This window comes from Castor canadensis, chromosome 4 (assembly GCF_047511655.1).
Source record: "Castor canadensis chromosome 4, mCasCan1.hap1v2, whole genome shotgun sequence".
Taxonomy (NCBI): domain Eukaryota; kingdom Metazoa; phylum Chordata; class Mammalia; order Rodentia; family Castoridae; genus Castor; species Castor canadensis.
The window spans coordinates 336,447-353,482 of NC_133389.1; the positions used below are offsets into that span (position 1 = coordinate 336,447).

A 17,036-nucleotide genomic window follows, 5' to 3' on the forward strand; every position below is an offset into this window, starting at 1 on the left:
AGTTCCTGCAGGCTTAAGATGGGGTCACCTACCAGTGAGGACATCATGATGTCTGGGCAGGGAGACACAGACCCCCTCAATGGACAAAGGTCCAGCAACATCAGAATCATCAGGAAAACTGCCAGGAAAGAATACTTCTTGCTACTCCGAGTGTCATGAAAATTGTAGAATAAGGAGTTCCAAAAGTCCTTTCTACCTTAAAACAATGAAAAAACTGGCAAAAATTTTCAGAGTCAACTTGTGTGAAACTCTGGGGGCACTTTAAACAGCACAATCATTGTGAAAAACAGTTTGGGGTGCCTCAAACAGTCACGCCTCACCATATACCAGAGAAAGGAAAACATACATCCACACAAAAACATGTACCTAAATGTTCATAGCAGTGTTACTCAAAGAAGCCAAAGGATGAAAACAACCCAAATTCCATCAACTGGTGGATGGATAAACAAAATCTGGTACATTCAGACACTGGAATATTACTCAGCCATGGAAAGGAATTAAGTACCACTATAACATGGATAAACCTTGAAAAGTTATGCTAAGTATAAAAAGCCATGTAGGAACAGTCATTACAGGATGGACCTATTGACATGAAATGACCACAGTAAGTAACCAAGGAGACAGAGCAGTGGGGTCAAATGGTGGTGGGGGGTAGTGAGAAATAAGTGCTTAGCAGGTACCTGGTTTCCTCAAAACAAGTTCTGAGTGAGTAGATCTGGATAAAGTCCAGCACCATTCATTTAAATGATCATGTGTAACACACTGGAAAACTTTGCCTTTGACATTCAACACCAAGACATGTTGTTAGCAATTTTATCCTCTAACCACTGCCGAGCCAAGTACAAACCTACCACCAGAGCAGCACATTACAACACATGCATCCACGAGATCCAGGAGTGACCTATCAAATGTTTTAAAAGCCAAAGGCAAAAGAGAAGGAAGGGGTTGGAACAGACTTGCCAGTGAGGAATGGAAAAGTTTCTTCAGAACAAGAGAGACTGCCTTAGACAGTGTAGCTGCAGTGGGGAGGGGTGGAGAAATTTCCAACAATCATGGTGGACCACATGTGCTGCAACCTTTGGGAACCAGTCCAGCCAGGTGAGGTAGCTCATTCTTGTAATCCTAATACTTGGGAAACAGATCAGAAGGATCGTGGTTAGAAGACAGCTCAGGCAAACAGTTTCAGAGACTCCACCTCCAAAGTAACCAGAGCAAAATGTGCTTGAAGTGTGGCCCAAGCAGTAGAGTGCCTGCTTTGCAAGCATGAAGCTCTGAATTCAAACTCCAGTCCCACCAAAAAAAAAAAAAAAAAAAAAAAAAGAGCCAGTCCACAGTGTGACTCAGTCTGGGAAAGGGCCAAGCCTGAAGCTTTCAAGCTCTCACATCCAATAGTCAGTTCACTCCTCCAGCAAATACTGTCTCGATTGCCTTTCATGCTGGCCATCCTGATACCCAGGACTGCATACCCAGTGTCCTGGACTGCAGGAGTATGATGGGATGCCCAGGAAGGCTCAGTGCAACCAGGGTCTCCAGAGACAAGGACATGGCTTGCAAAGCTGGGGAATCTGGGAGAAGAGCAGGGAGGTTTATTTTACTCCAAAGCAATCTGTCATGGAGATTTCCTGAGTTGCTGCCTCCAGTCACAGCAGGCAAGTTCAGCTCAGAGACTGCACTTGCTAATGAGGCAGGAAGACATCCGAACACGGAACATGCTGTGTTTGGAACTGCAGGGGAAGAACACAGATGTCCTGATTTGTCTGGGAAGTATAGTGTGCAAGCCCACCCCGGCATGGGTGGTCCTCCTGTCTTCCATGTGGGGAGGACCTGAGTCCTCGGGGCAGGCAGGGCTTGCCCAGGAGTTTCATCCACATCTTGGTGGTATGTCTCTGACAGGTGTGGATCTTATCTCAGCCTCACCATCAAGCCAAAAGTCTAAGAATCGGCAAAACAACCTTCTGTCTAGAATTAAAAAATAACAAGCCCAGCACTGCTTCGGTTCCTACCAAAATCCTGTAGGTCTGGAGTTTACCCGGATCCTGTGAATGTGCAGTAGGTTTTCTGCCGAAATCTGAGCTGAGCACAGCAGTTTCTACCTGGAACACATGCGCCAAGTCTCACAAGAAATAACCTGGTCTATCCTGGGGACATCCCACCTGGAGCCTCCCTGCAGCTGCCTGGTTTCTGCCCTCACTTCTTGCTTCCTTAGAGCCATGTTGTAGACAGCCTGCTTCCTTGTAGCCAAGTCACAGGTAGGCTCCAAAGTTTTGTAAGAAATCCTGAAAATAACTGAGTAATCAGCTGAAACCTAGGACTTTTGCTGTAAAGGGCTTCTCCCCTAGAATACTCATTTTATAACATGGGCTGGAATTATGTTGTATTAAACTGTTTTTAAGTCAACTTCTTTCTGACTTAAGATTGTAATGCTGTGAAAGCTCTGTTCACTCCCATCCTGTGTGTGGAATGAGACAGACTTCAGGTCCTGCTGATCTCAACATAACCTGACAGCTCCAGAGGAAAAGTGGGCAGACCAGTGTAGAGATGACGGGAAAGGAAAAGTAGTGTGCTTAATACATATTCACTCGCGACAGCAGAAGCAGACAAATGACCACGAGGCACTGCATTGGGAGGGACCCAGCAACAGAGGCAGGAGGTGGAGAGTTAAGGACAGACTTTGCACCCTTGCCCAAAGCAAAAGGGAAATCCAGAAGAAAAATCTCCCCATAAAAGGAGGTTATGAGATTTCTCTGCCTGGCTCTGGGTAAAAAATGAGGCTCTGAGTCTGAGATCCCAAGCTGACCAGGTGAGGGTGGAATTCTGTCTGTGGATCTCAGAACTAAGAACTGACCACACATAGAAGGTGGCTGAGGGTGATGACTTCCCCTGAGGCATGTGAGGGAATGGAGCACATTCTCCATGATGATTCTTCCCAGAGGGTGTGTGGCAAGGTCTGCAGCTGGCCAGGATGGTCATGAGAGGCTGTGGTGGATGGAGGCCCAGGGTGTGGGGTAGAACTGGGAGGTTCAGGGTGTCCAGCGAAGTGATCCATGTAACACCCAGGAGAAACAGCAGAGGGAACAGCCAGGCACCATTACACTGGGAAGCAAGTCATGGGAGCCCCACCTCTGGGGCTCACTGCTGCACGGCCATGGAGCACATCTTGATTTCCCTGTCAGCAGGCTAAAAGTCCAGCTCTGGCTTTCTCTGACACCATCCGTGGCTTGAGGTTGCCAGATGGGAAATGCCACCATGATGTTGCAGTCCTGGAAAGGTCAGCAGCCGCTGTGCAGGTGGCAAAACCTCAGATAATGCATGGGACAGGAACATTAAGTCCTGAAAGGAACAGGTTCCCAGCCCTCACAAAGATGCAGAATTGGGCCTGATGCCTACCCATGGAATGTGGTTTGTGACTGGGTTTCTCTCTGTGATTGATTAAACATTCCAGCAAAGTCTGGGTTCTTTGAATGGACTTAATATCACAGACGTAGAGCAAAGATTAAGCTGGATACAGAATGTTCCTCAGGGAGCTGGGCACTTCAAAGCCAGCATCTTTCTGCGCTGCTGGAAATTAATGGCACATCATTGGAAGTAACAATGCTGACATTATCTTCTCCCTGGGGCACCACACTTATGGAAACGGGAGAGAGCTTTCTTGAAACAGGCCATTGAGAGGGAACATAGCTTGTTGGTGGTAATTAAATGCTACTTAGGAGCACTGTGGTGACTTGGCGTCCCCCCAACTCTAGCCCCAACCCAAGTCTTCACAGAACATCTGAAGAGCTTGTTCCCACGAGGCCTAATGTTTGGAACACAGCATCTGTGGTCAGACAAAACAACCTGGTCACCAAGTGACCTTGAAAAAGTGACCTAACCAGGTCAAGCCTCAGATTCCACATCCGTGGGCAGGAATAAATGGCAGTGCAGATGCTCCTCCACCCCCAGTGGTTTACGTGCAGAGAACCCTGTCATAAGTTGAAAGCTGAAAATGCATTTAGGACCCCCAACCACAGCCTAGCCTCAGACAGCAGGGCCATTGGCCCCAGAGGGACCATGTCATCTAGCACAAAAGTACCAGATACTGTAGTTTACTGAGTACTGTACTAAAAAGTGTGTGGGTCACCAGAAGCAGTTAATGTACACTGAAGTAAGTTCTAGGAGCATATAGCTCTCGTATGGCTGTGAGGGTGACCATCATGAGCTGGGGGCACTTTGGTTACTACGACCTCTTAGGTGGCAGTTGCGAAGATTAAGTAATGTGAATGTCTAGAGTAATCCTGGCACACTGTCCTTGATACATGTTCCTAAGTGCACAGTGACGTGCATACCCACATTGTGGTGGCTTCTCCACCTTCCGGGCAAGGTCAGGTGCAGCATTGGCTCTCAGCGTGTGCAGTTGTGCTTCAATGGAGGGCTTCTCCATTGAGGATACTGATGGTCACTGTACTAAAATTGACCTCAGCAATGTCCTAGCTGGATGTGCTAGCATGTGCCCATTGTCAGCTTTTGTCCCAGGAGGCTGAGGCAGGAGGATGGAGAATTTGAGGCCAACCTGGGCTACATAGTAAAATCCTGACTTAAACAACAAGGAAAAAAGAAAAAGAAACCCTGAATACATCTATAGTCACTAAAGAAACTTAAGCAATAATTTAAAGTCTACTTTTCTTCCAAAACCATCGGATAAATGATTTACTTAGAGCTCTACCAAATATGGGAGAGATGATAATGTGAGCAGAGAGAGAGAAAAGGGCCTTGGGTGGATGTGTCTGTGCATACGCACGTGTACATGCGTGCACAGATGGATGAATTTCATGCACTTCCACCCACATATGTCTGTGTATACACATGTGTACCTGCATGTTTAGGGTGTTCATGAGAATGTGTGGTGGAGACAGGGTCAGGAGCCCGACTGGGGCTGATTCTGCAGGGTGCAGGCACAGGCGCTGCCCCACCTGGTGAGCCCAGGTCACAGGAGGTTGGGCCTCAGGCACTAGCTCAGCAAGCCCAGGGAGGCACCTGTGGATTCCCGGCTGCTGCTTGCATCTGTGCTTGGCAAGTGAATGATGGAGAGTTGGGGTGTCTCCAGGCCCATCAGCCTCCCCTGCAGCTGGGGAAAGAGTTCTGTGGCTCTGCTGGGCCCTGATCTATAGGCTTGGCTGGGCAGGAGTGGCCATCATCCACTGCTTGTGTTACCACACCTGTGTGACACAGGCACCCACCACTGAGGAGAGCTGGGGCAAGGGGCCTACAATTTCTTCACAATTGCTAAACACCCTGTGAGTTTAAGGTATTTTATTTTGAAATGGATTTATTTTCTATTGTCAAACTGCCACAGGTTACAAAGGGTTTATTTTTCATATCTACACAACAGTGCATATGAACAGGACTGAAACTTCCTAATTAGATCTAATTTTAGCCATGCCATTGACCGAGAAATTGACAACTCTTTTAATTATGATTTATGAGACAATCTCCACATCTATACACATGCAGAAACTTGGTGACTAATAGCTCTTATCCACAAAGCACAGCACATAGGTAAACCCTTTGTAACCTTTCATGTCGAGGTCACTGCAGACTCACTTTAACGTCCCCGGCACTTTTCTCCCCAACTGTCATTCTACAAAACTGTAGGCCACTCCAACCAGCAGGACCAAGGGATCCTACAGAACACCACCCCACCAGCATGCTGCTTCGCCTTCCACTGTTGTTCTGAGGATGCCAAAAACAGAGTCATGGAGTCCGGTTATTTTGGATTGGCTTTTCACCCAGGGTGGCTGCGTTGCTAAGTAGCACTTCCGGAGTGAGCTAGCCAGTTTGCTTCTCCAGGTGAGGGCGTTCCCTATACTCAACTATGATCCACAAAGCTACTATAAACATTTCCATACAAGTTTTTCCCTCTTGAGGTAGAGCAAAAGTTTTAAAATTTGACCAAAGTTCAGTTTATCATTCTTTCCTTCACTGGTTGGTTGTCTCAGGTGTCATTTTTAAAGAAAACAGCCAATCTGTTTTCCAAGGGCTTGCTCCATTTTGCATCCCACCTGCAGAGTAGGTGAGATCTGGCTTCTTAGCACCATAACACTGGATGCCACTCTTTTTTATTTTAGCTGAAGAGCAGACTCAGATGGGGCAGTTCTACTATCTTTTCCTTCACTGATTCATTTCTCTGTCCCATCTGTGGCTGAGCCATCCACCAGGTTTTCCATTTGATGTCTTGTATATTTCAGGTTCTAAATTTCCACTTAGCTTTTCTTTATTTTTTTCTGTTTCTTTACTGAGTCTCTAGTTCTTCCTGTTCCTGCCACATTTAAAGTTGCTCATTGGAGCATTTTCACAATGGCTGCTTATAATCTCTATCCAATAGTTCCGGTGCTCTGGACATCATGACCTGATGTCTACTGATTGCCCTTTTTCACTCAGTTTGAGATGTTCCTGGTTCATGATTTGATTACTGATTTTCTGCTGAAACCTAGACACTTGGGTCCCATGCTGTCAGACCATGGCTGGCTCTATGGTGGCTGGCTTTACAGTAGCTGGTTCTACCGTGGCTGGCTCTTGGTGGCTGGCTCTATGGTAGATGGCTCTATTGTAGCTGGCTCTATGCTGTCTGACTCTATGGTGGCTGGCTCTTGGTGGCTGGCTCTTGCTGACCCATCTCTGCAGGGCAGGGATAGTGGCTCCTGACTGGAGGAGGACAAGCCAGGTTCCACATGTGGTCTTTGCTGACACTGGAGGAGGGAGCTCCTGCACTCCACAGCTTTCCACTGACACTCCCCAGGTCTCCTGACACCACCCTTAGGGAAAAGGGGGTCTTGCTATTCTTGAGAGGGATGGACACCAGGCTTCCTGCTGGTACCCAGCCCAGGGGTAGGTTGGGATATCCCATTGAAGCGGTGGAGGGTGGGGGGCTCTGGTTCCCACCTGGCCTTTACCACATCACATATATCAAACCTGTTCCTTACCCACTCACACAGCACACTTTGACTTACTCAGCTTTGTCTGTCAGAGGGACCTACGCTCTAGTGAAAGTTTGTTTCTTTTAGACTACTGTGGCCAAACATTTGGGTTTTGTTCTGTAACTCACAGTTTCTCATTTCTCACTTTCCAAACACTGCACTAACAGTGTGGGTGTTGAAAGAAAAACAACAATTAGAATCACGATGAAAATTCCCAGGAACCGTAACACAGTCAAAGCAAACAGCAACAAGAGGGACTCAGGTTAGACAGTTTGAGAAACACTGAAATTCCATGGCAGAGAAGTTATGAGCTATCTTCCTTCATTACCAAGTCTGAGAGAGATTCAGCTTCTATTTCCTCTCAAGACTGGGGGCAGTCCTGGCTCCAGCTAGGAGAGCAGACAGCTTGTAAGGCCCTCCACATTGCTCCAAGCACCTTCAGAGCTGCCTGAAGATGCAGAGGGATGATGACAGGAAAGATGCCACCTTTCTTGGGAAACACACACCTGTGCAAACTCTAGACTGCCCACACTGGGCAAGAGAGGGGTCATTCATTTGTACCTCATGCTGAGGGACCCGGCACTAAGTCTGAAGCAGCAGCACCTCCTTGTGGTCACAATGTACTGGCCTTGCACCATCACCTCAATCTCTCTGGTCCATATGGGTAAACCAAGTCAAGTGATCATCAGAGCTCTTGAATGCTGGCCTTCATAAATACCAGAGGAGAGTGGACAGGAAGCAGGTGTGGGATTTTGGAAAACAGCAAAAGAGAGTGGGAAGAAGATGGGGAAGAAAAGAAAAGAGAAGGCCAAGAGGGAGAGGCCTGGGCAGGTAGGGAAGAGCAGGTGAAGAGGGCAGGGGATGATTGTGCAGTGTTGATCAGGGTGTGTGGTGAAGGAAGAGGCCCAGGGACCAAGAGAAGTGGAACTCTTGACAGCCAGATGGACAACTATTCTGCCCAGAAATGGCCACCAGTTGAGAGGCTGGTGAGATTGTCTGCTCCCTCAGCCCCTTCTCAATGTTGGTGTCTGATGTGGAGCTGTCATGCATTACAGCAGGCACAGGCACCAGTGGGGAGAGCATGGACCTAGGAGGAGGATGGCTGCCCCACCCTCCATGCTTCAAAAGCATCTGGGAGTTCACAAGATAATCACCTGTCCTTGAGGCAGGCAGGTAGGGGTGACAGGTGTTGAGCTCTCTGAAAGACCTTGGTATAAGTTCTTTATGAGGGAAACTCCTGGTGATTCTCCAAGCATACCTCCCTTGTCCTGGCCTCCCCAACAGACATCAGGAATCATGTCCTTTTCTCCATTCTCCAAGATCTATCTTTCCCATTTTAACACTACCTGTCATTTATCAAACCTGAAGAATGGATGCTTTTGCAGGTAACCATGTTTCATTTTAGAGTGTTTTTTGGTGGTATTGGGATTTGAACTCAGGGCAGGCACGCTACCATTTGAGCTACAACCCTAGTCCAGACTCCTGTTTTAGGACACTGTAAATCAATGATTTAATTAAAAAGAAAACCTTCACTTCTTTCCAGGCAGTAAAGCTTCCCTGGAAAGCATGTTCCTTACCCTTGATTGGGGTTTTCGAGTGGGGACTCATCCCAGTAAGCTCTTTTCAGGTGGTGTCAGCTCAGAAGATCTCTGACAGTGCTTCTCAACCCCCTGAAACAAAATGGCAAATTCTGTGGTTAGGGTGGGGCCATGTGTCTCTCAGAGTTCAAGAAACACAGTCATCTCCTCATAGCCTGTGCCAACCCCTTGCTACCTGAATTCCATGGGTGCTTGGGACCCTCTGAAATTACTAGAGTCCATGAAGAACCACGGACCCCAGACTAAGAGCTCCTATTTTAGGGGCATTTTGTATTATTCCAGCCAATAGTTTAACTGTGTCACTGTGGCTTGTATCCAAAGGCATCCTCACTCTCTCTGCAGAAGCAGAGTTTCGAAGTGCAAGGTTCTGACAAGACAAATGAAAGTATAATAGCTGTTTAGAAGTGGCTCTTTTTCTTATCTCTCTCTGTCTTCCATTAGAAAATTAGACAGATATTTGGGGATGTCACACCAGAGAAGGGAAGAACTTCTTCCTCCAGCTTAGACTTCCCCACTCCATCCTTCTGTGTCAGGGAAAGGATCTTTTGGGGGGGCTGCTCTGTGCCCTGTGTTCTGCATCCCACCCATCCAGGGCAGGTCCTCAGGAATACCACCCCTGCTGCCACATCTCTGTATAAACACACAGCAGATGTGTTCTTGCCTTGTGACCCCTGCAAGTACAGACCTGTTTCTACCCACTGTGACCCATGTCTCTGGGAGAAGGTCTCTACCTTCCCACAGTCACTGAGAACTGGCCATGCCAGGCTACCTGGCCCCAAGGCCCATCCACATTGAGTCCAAGGGTCCTAACTGCTGTTGGCCTGTCTTGATGCACTGGACAGAACACCCTCTGGAAACTCTGCCTTGTGTTCTGCTCGTTCAGTCTATTCTGCTCCTCCAATCCCCAGGTGACCCCACAGACCTGACTGCTTCTGCCTGCCTCCTGACCTCTCTGGACAATGTCTCTGCACACCAAGCTCAATGTGTCCAGACTGACATGCATCCTACCCCTCCCATGGATGAACAGGTCCCCAAGTCCCCTCCCTCACAGAGAGGTCCTCTTGTCCCCTCCCTTGTGGATGAGCAGGTGTCCTATCCCCACTTAACCTCTCACAGTGCAGCAGTCGTCTTAGATGGGTACTCAACCAGGAATGAGGCTGACTGGCGTGTGGGAAGTGTTTCTTCAGCACCACAGGAGGGCTGCCCCTCCATCTAGGCAGAGCTGCTGATAAAGTGGAGTCCGCTACCTGTTCACCTTGGCATCCCCTGTACACTTGGGTAAGTTTCTCAGCTGGGGTCCCTGACACGGACCCCAGGCATTTAAGAGCTGGCTTTTTCCACCTTCAGCTCTGGGAACACTGCCGTGCCGTTGTATGCCGGCCCCCACGTCTGCTTAGGCTAGAGTACAAGCAGCCCTGGATCAACTTTCCACACAAAACTGCCTCCCAGAGGACGGGAGGATGGAGGAGCCGCACCCAACAGGTGCAGCCTGAAGAACAAGCAAGGCCTGCTGCAGCCCCAGGGGCTTCTGTGCTTGCTGTAAATCAATGATTTAATTAAAAAGAAAACCTTCACTTCTTTCCAGGCAGTAAAGCCTCCCTGGAAAGCATGTTCCTTACCCTTGATTGGGGTTTTCGAGTGGGGACTCATCCCAGTAAGCTCTTTTCAGGTGGTGTCAGCTCAGAAGTAGCTTGCAGTAGCGGATCTCACCCAGGTCTCCAAGTGCTGGAAACTCATGGGGCTGCACCTCACCCTTCAGCTGGACCATTAGAAAAGTGCTCACAGGGATTCCAAGATGGTGGCTAGAGGAGGAAGCAGAAAGCGTGCCTCCTAAAGTAAAATCTTGGAGAGACACTGGAGACACACCTTACAGGAAAACCACCAAGAAGAGGCAAAACTTTGACCCCTCCACACCTCCAGCCTGTGCAGAGAATCTCCACTTCATGTTAAACGGAGAAACCAGGAGGGCCCCCGGGCCACCGTCAGACGCCAGCACCCAGACGGCTTGGGAAGACGCAGACCACAAGGTGAGCTAAGTGGTACACAGTACTTCCACAGTCAACCCTGGGCCAGATCAGCATAGCCCCCTGGACAGACCAACCCCCACCTGGGGAAAAAAGAGAAATTGAGTAATAAGCAATAAGAATAATAAAGACACATAGCAAAGAGGGTGGGGCGCCCTGAGTGCCGAAGAGGAGGAGAGAGGAATCCTTCCTGGAGCTGTAAATAAACAAGCTGGGCCTGGCCGGAGAAGGTGGGAGTGGCAGCACATGCCAGCAACCAGGAGCAGGAAAACTTATGAGAGTGGAGGAGGGAGGAAAACCCCACAGGAGAGGAGGGAAGACCCACTTCCCACACGAACTGTAAACAAACACGCTGGCTGGCAGGAGCAGCAGCACCGCCCAGTAATCAGGAGCGGGAAAGCTTGGAAAAGTGGTGGTGGAAGAAAACTCCACAGGAGAGGGGGAGGACCCACTTCCCACATGAACTGTAAATAAACACGCAGGCCTGAGAAAGTGGGTGCAGTGTCACCTCCCCCAGTGCTTGGAAAGGGGAAAGCTTGTAGCAGAGGCTCCCACACAGGAGAACTTTGAGTAAACAAAGCCTGCAGGGCCAGGTGAGTGCTAAACTCACCCCTGAGATCTGCATAAATAAGCCTCCAGCAACAGCAGGCTGACAGCAGTGGGCAGGCAAGCCACAGCTGCAGATACCATTCTCAGACCTGTCTCCAGACTCTTTTTTTTCTCTCTCCCTACCTTTGATGAGACAACACCTGAACTACACCTTCATGCTGAAAAACTTACTGAAACGGTATTGCATTTGAACTTGGGACACTTGGTGGGTTTTCTATTTTGTTTTGGTTTTGTTTTGTGCAGTTTTGGTTTATTTTATTTCTCCCCTTTGATGAGACAACTACAGAACAACATCTGAGGCACCATCTTCAGGATTGCAGGCTGAGGGACAGACACCAAAATTGCATTTGAACTTGGAGATTTAAAAAAATTTTTTTATATTTTTTCATTTATTTATTTATTTATTTTTATTATTTTCAATCCTCTCTCTGTCCCTCTAATGCCTTTTCAGCTTATGGTTGAATAGTACACTGTCTCTCTCTATTTATATCTTTGACACTTTTTTTGTTTGTTTCTTTGTTTTGTTTTTTTTCCACTTGTTGATTTGTTTTTTCCCATTTCCTTTCACTTCTTTGCTTTCCATCTTCTCTCACCCTTCCTTTCTAAATATCACTAGTGCTATTACTACAAGCCAGAAAATACTTAATTGCACACAGTACAGGGACAATAACAACACCAAGGGCAATGACGGGAAGACAGAAAAAACAGGGAAACCAGCTTCCCCACAGCAAAAAATTAGTACAGGAACCAAAGGGGAATGAAGAAAACAGATACTCAGATCCAGACTCCAACAAAATGAAGATAAATTATGCCAAAGAACCCAATGAAGCCCACAAGAATAATCTAAAAGAAGACATACTACAGGTAATCAATGAGAATTTTATAGAGATGATACTGGATAGGGTCAACCAAAATGTACAGGAGACACTCAAGAAATTCCAAGACAACAAAAATAGAGAATTTGAAAAAGCAAAAGAAGAAATAAAGGAAACCATAGAAGCACTGTATAAACACCAAAGTGAAACAGAGAACACGATTAATAAAGAGATAAGTGAACTCAAGACAAAAATAGACAACATTAAAGAGGAAACCACCCAGGATATGGAAAACCTCAGAAAAAAGAACGAACCAAAATTGCAAAACAAAATGGAAGGCCAATCCAGCAGAATAGAACAAACAGAAGACAGAATCTCAGAACTTGAAGATGAAATGGTAATTAAAGGAAAACCAAAGAACTATTAATTAAACAACTCAAGATCTGTGAAAAGAAAATGCAAGAACTCACCGACTCCATCAAAAGACCAAACTTGAGAATCATGGGCATCGAAGAAGGAGAAGAGGTGCAAGTGAAGGGAATGCGTAATATATTTAACAAAATAATAACAGAAAATTTCCCAAATCTAGAGAAATCTATTCCCATACAGATGCAAGAGGCCCCCAGAACACCAAACAGACCAGACCAAAATAGAACTACCCCATGACATATCATCATTAAAACAACAAGTTCAGAAACTAGGGAAAGAATATTGAAGGCTGTAAGAGAGAAAAAACAAGTAACATACAAAGGTAAACCCATCAAAATAACAGCAGACTTCTCAACAGAAACATTAAAAGCAAGAAGAGCGTGGGGTGAGATATTCCGGGCACTCAATGAAAATAACTTCAACCCCAGGATACTCTACCCAGCAAAACTATCATTCAAAATAGATGGAGCAATAAAAGTCTTCCATGATAAGCAGAAACTAAAACAATATGTGACCACAAAGCCACCACTAGAAAAGATTCTGCAAGGGATTCTGCACACAGAAAGTGACACCCAACTTAACCATGAAAAGGCAGGCAGCACCAAACCACAGGATAAGAAAAAGCAAGACAGTAGAGAGTAACATCAAGTTAGGTACACACAATCAAACCTTCAAACAACTAAACAACTAAATGGCAGGAATCACCACATACCTATCAGTACTAACGCTTAATGTTAATGGACTTAATTCACCCATCAAAAGGCACCGCTTGACGAAATGGATTAAAAAGGAAGATCCAACAATTTGTTGCTTACAGGAGACCCATCTCACCGGCAGAAATAAGCATAGGCTTAGGATGAAAGGCTGGAAGAAGATTTACCAAGACAATGGCCCCTGAAAACAAGCAGGAGTAGCAATACTTATCTCTGACAAAGTACACTTCAAACCTACATTGATCAAACGAGATAAAGAAGGACATTCCATACTAATAAAAGGGGAAACAGACCAAAAGGAAATAACAATTATCAACCTATGCACCCAATGTCAATGCACCCAATTTCATCAAACATACCCTGAAAGACCTAAAAGCATCTATTAACTCCAACACAGTGGTTGTGGGAGAATTTAACACCCCATTATCATCAATAGATAGGTTATCCAAACAAAAAATCAATAAAGAAATCCAAGATCTAAAATATACAACAGATCAAATGGACCTAGTAGATGTCTACAGAACATTTCATCCAACCTCTACACAATATATATTCTTCTCAGCAGCCCATGGAACCTTCTCCAAAATAGATCATATCCTAGGGCACAAAGCAAGCCTCAGCAAATATAAGAAAGTAGAAATTATACCGTGCATACTATCTGATCACAATGCAGTAAAAATAGAAGTCAACAACAAAAGTAAAGACAAAAAACATGCAAACAGGTGGAAACTAAATAACTCATTACTTAATGAACAATGGGTCATTGATGAAATAAAAGAGGAAATTTAAAAGTTCCTGGAAGTCAATGAAAATGAAAACACAACGTACTGGAACTTATGGGACACAGCAAAGGCAGTCCTGAGAGGAAAGTTTATAGCCATGAGTGCATATATTAAAAAGACTGAAAAATCCCAAATCAATGACCTAGTGATACATCTCAAACTCCTAGAAAAACAAGAACAAGCAAATCCCAAAACAAATAGAAGGAGAGAAATAATAAAAATAAGAGCTGAAATCAATGAAATAGAAACCAAAAAAACCATACAAAGAATTAATGAAACAAAAAGTTGGTTCTTTGAAAAAATAAACAAGATCGATAGACTCCTGGCAAACCTGACTAAAATGAGGAGAGAAAACCCCAAATTAGTAGAATCAGGAATGCAAAAGGGGAGATAACAACAAACACCATGGAAGTCCAGGAAATCATCAGAGACTACTTTGAGAACCTATATTCAAATAAATTTGAAAATCTAAAAGAAATGGACAGATTTCTAGATACATATGATCATCCAAAACTGAACCAAGAGGAAATTAATCACCTGAATAGACCTATAACACAAAATGAAATTGAAGCAGCAATCAAGAGTCTCCCCAAAAAGAAAAGTCCAGGACCTGATGGATTCTCTGCTGAATTCTATCAGACCTTTAAAGAAGAACTGATCCCAACCCTCCTTAAACTGTTCAACAAAATAAGATCCAACACCATTTCATGATAAAAGCTCTAAGAAAACTAGGAATAGAAGGAAAGTACCTCAACATTATAAAAGCTATATATGACAAACCTACAGCCAGCATTACACTTACCGAAGAAAAACTGAAACCATTCCCTCTAAAATCAGGAACCAGACAAGGGTGCCCACTATCTCCACTCCTATTCAACATAGTACTGGAATTCCTAGCCAGAGCAATTAGGCAAGAAGAAGGAATAAAAGGAATACAAATAGGTAAAGAAACTGTCAAAATATCCCTATTTGCAGACGACATGATCCTATACCTTAAAGACCCAAAAAACTCTACTCAGAAGCTTCTAGACATCATCAATAGCTATAGCAAGGTAGCAGGATATAAAATCAACATAGAAAAATCATTAGCATTTCTATACACTAACAATGAGCAAACGGAAAAAGAATGTATGAAAACAATTCCATTTACAATAGCCTCAAACAAAATCAAATACCTAGGTGTAAACCTAACAAAAGATGTGAATGACCTCTACAAGGAAAACTATACACTTCTGAAGAAAGGGATTGAGGAAGACTATAGAAAGTGGAGAGATCTCCCATGCTCATGGATTGGTAGAATCAACATAGTAAAAATGTCTATACTCCCAAAAGTAATCTACATGTTTAATGCAATTCCCATCAGAATTCCAATGACATTCATTAAAGAGATTGAAAAATCTACTGTGAAATTTATATGGAAACACAAGAGGCCACGAATAGCCAAGGCAATACTCAGTCAAAAGAACAATGCAGGAGGTATCACAATACCTGACTTCAAACTATATTACAAAGCAATAACAATAAAAACAGCATGGTACTGGCACAAAAACAGATATGAAGACCAGTGGAACAGAACAGAGGACCCAGATATGAAGCCACACAACTATAACCAACTTGTCTTTGATAAAGGAGCTAAAAATATACAATGGAGAAATAGCAGCCTCTTCAACAAAAACTGGTTAGCAGTCTGCAAAAAACTGAAACTAGATCCATGTATATCACCCTATACCAAGATTAACTCAAAATGGATCAAGGATCTTAATATCAGACCACAAACTCTAAAGTTGATACAGGAAAGAGTAGGAAATGCTCTGGAATTAGTAGGTATAGGCAAGAACTTTCTCAACGAAACCCCAGCAGCACAGCAACTAAGAGATAGCATAGATAAATGGGACCTCATAAAGCTAAAAAGCTTCTGCTCATCAGAAGAAATGGTCTCTAAACTGAAGAGAACACCCACAGAGTGGGAGAAAATATTTGCCAGCTACACATCAGACAAAGGACTGATAACCAGAATATATAGGGAACTCAAAAAACTAAATTCTCCCAAAAGTAATGAACCAATAAAGAAATGGGCAAGTGAACTAAACGGAACTTTCTCAAAAGAAGAAATTCAAATGGCCAAAAAACACATGAAAAAATGCTCACCATCTCTAGCAATAAAGGAAATGCAAATTAAAACCACACTAAGATTCCACCTCACCCCTGTTAGAATAGCCATCATCAGCAACACCACCAACAACAGGTGTTGGCGAGGATGCGGGGAAAAAGGAACCCTCTTACACTCCTGGTGGGAATGTAAACTAGTACAACCACTCTGGAAAAAAATTTGGAGGCTACTTAAAAAGCTAGACATTGATCTACCATTTGATCCAGCAATACCACTCTTGGGGATATACCCAAAAGACTGTTACTCCAGAGGCACCTGCACACCCATGTTTATTGCGGCACTATTCACAATAGCCAAGTTATGGAAACAGCCAAGATGCCCCAGCACTGACGAGTGGATTAAGAAAATGTGGTATCTATACACAATGGAATTCTATGCAGCCATGAAGAAGAACGAAATGTTATCATTCTCTGGTAAATGGATGGAATTGGAGAATATCATTCTGAGTGAGGTTAGCCTGGCCCAAAAGACCAAAAGTCGTATGTTCTTCCTCATATGTGGACATTAGATCAAGGGCGAACACAACAAGGGGATTGGACTTTGAGTACATGATAAAAGCGAGAGCACACAAGGGAGGGGTGAGGATAGGTAAGACACCTAAAAAATTAGCTAGCATTTGTTGCCCTTAACGCAGAGAAACTAAAGCAGACACCTTAAAAGCAACTGAGGCCAATAGGAAAAGGGGACCAGGAACTAGAGAAAAGGTGAGATCAAAAAGAATTAACCTAGAAGGTAACACCCACGCACAGGAAATCAATGTGAGTCAATGCCCTGTATAGCTATCCTTATCTCAACCAGCAAAAACCCTTGTTCCTTCCTATTATTGCTTATACTCTCTCTACAACAAAATTAGAGATAAGGGCAAAATAGTTTCTGCTGGGTATCGAGGGGTGAGGGGGAGAGGGAGGGGGTGGAGTGGGTGGTAAGGGAGGGAGTGGGGGCAGGG

General features: G+C 44.8%; 1 protein-coding gene across 4 annotated transcripts in view; it reads right to left on the reverse strand.

Moving 5' to 3' along the window:
- Positions 1-17,036, reverse strand: part of Kcng2 (potassium voltage-gated channel modifier subfamily G member 2) — a 65,052-nt gene that overhangs the window by 26,679 nt on the left and 21,337 nt on the right. The window contains exons 2-4 of one of the 4 annotated variants that reach the window (XM_074069593.1): positions 10,463-10,655; positions 10,168-10,350; positions 8,528-8,620 (exon numbers count right to left, since the gene is read on the reverse strand). The gene's annotated coding sequence lies outside the window, so the exon portion shown is untranslated. Of the gene's footprint in view, positions 1-8,527; positions 8,621-10,167; positions 10,351-10,414; positions 10,656-17,036 lie in introns of all 4 variants that reach the window. The other 3 variants (XM_074069592.1, XM_074069591.1, XM_020162193.2) reach the window with 3 other exon arrangements.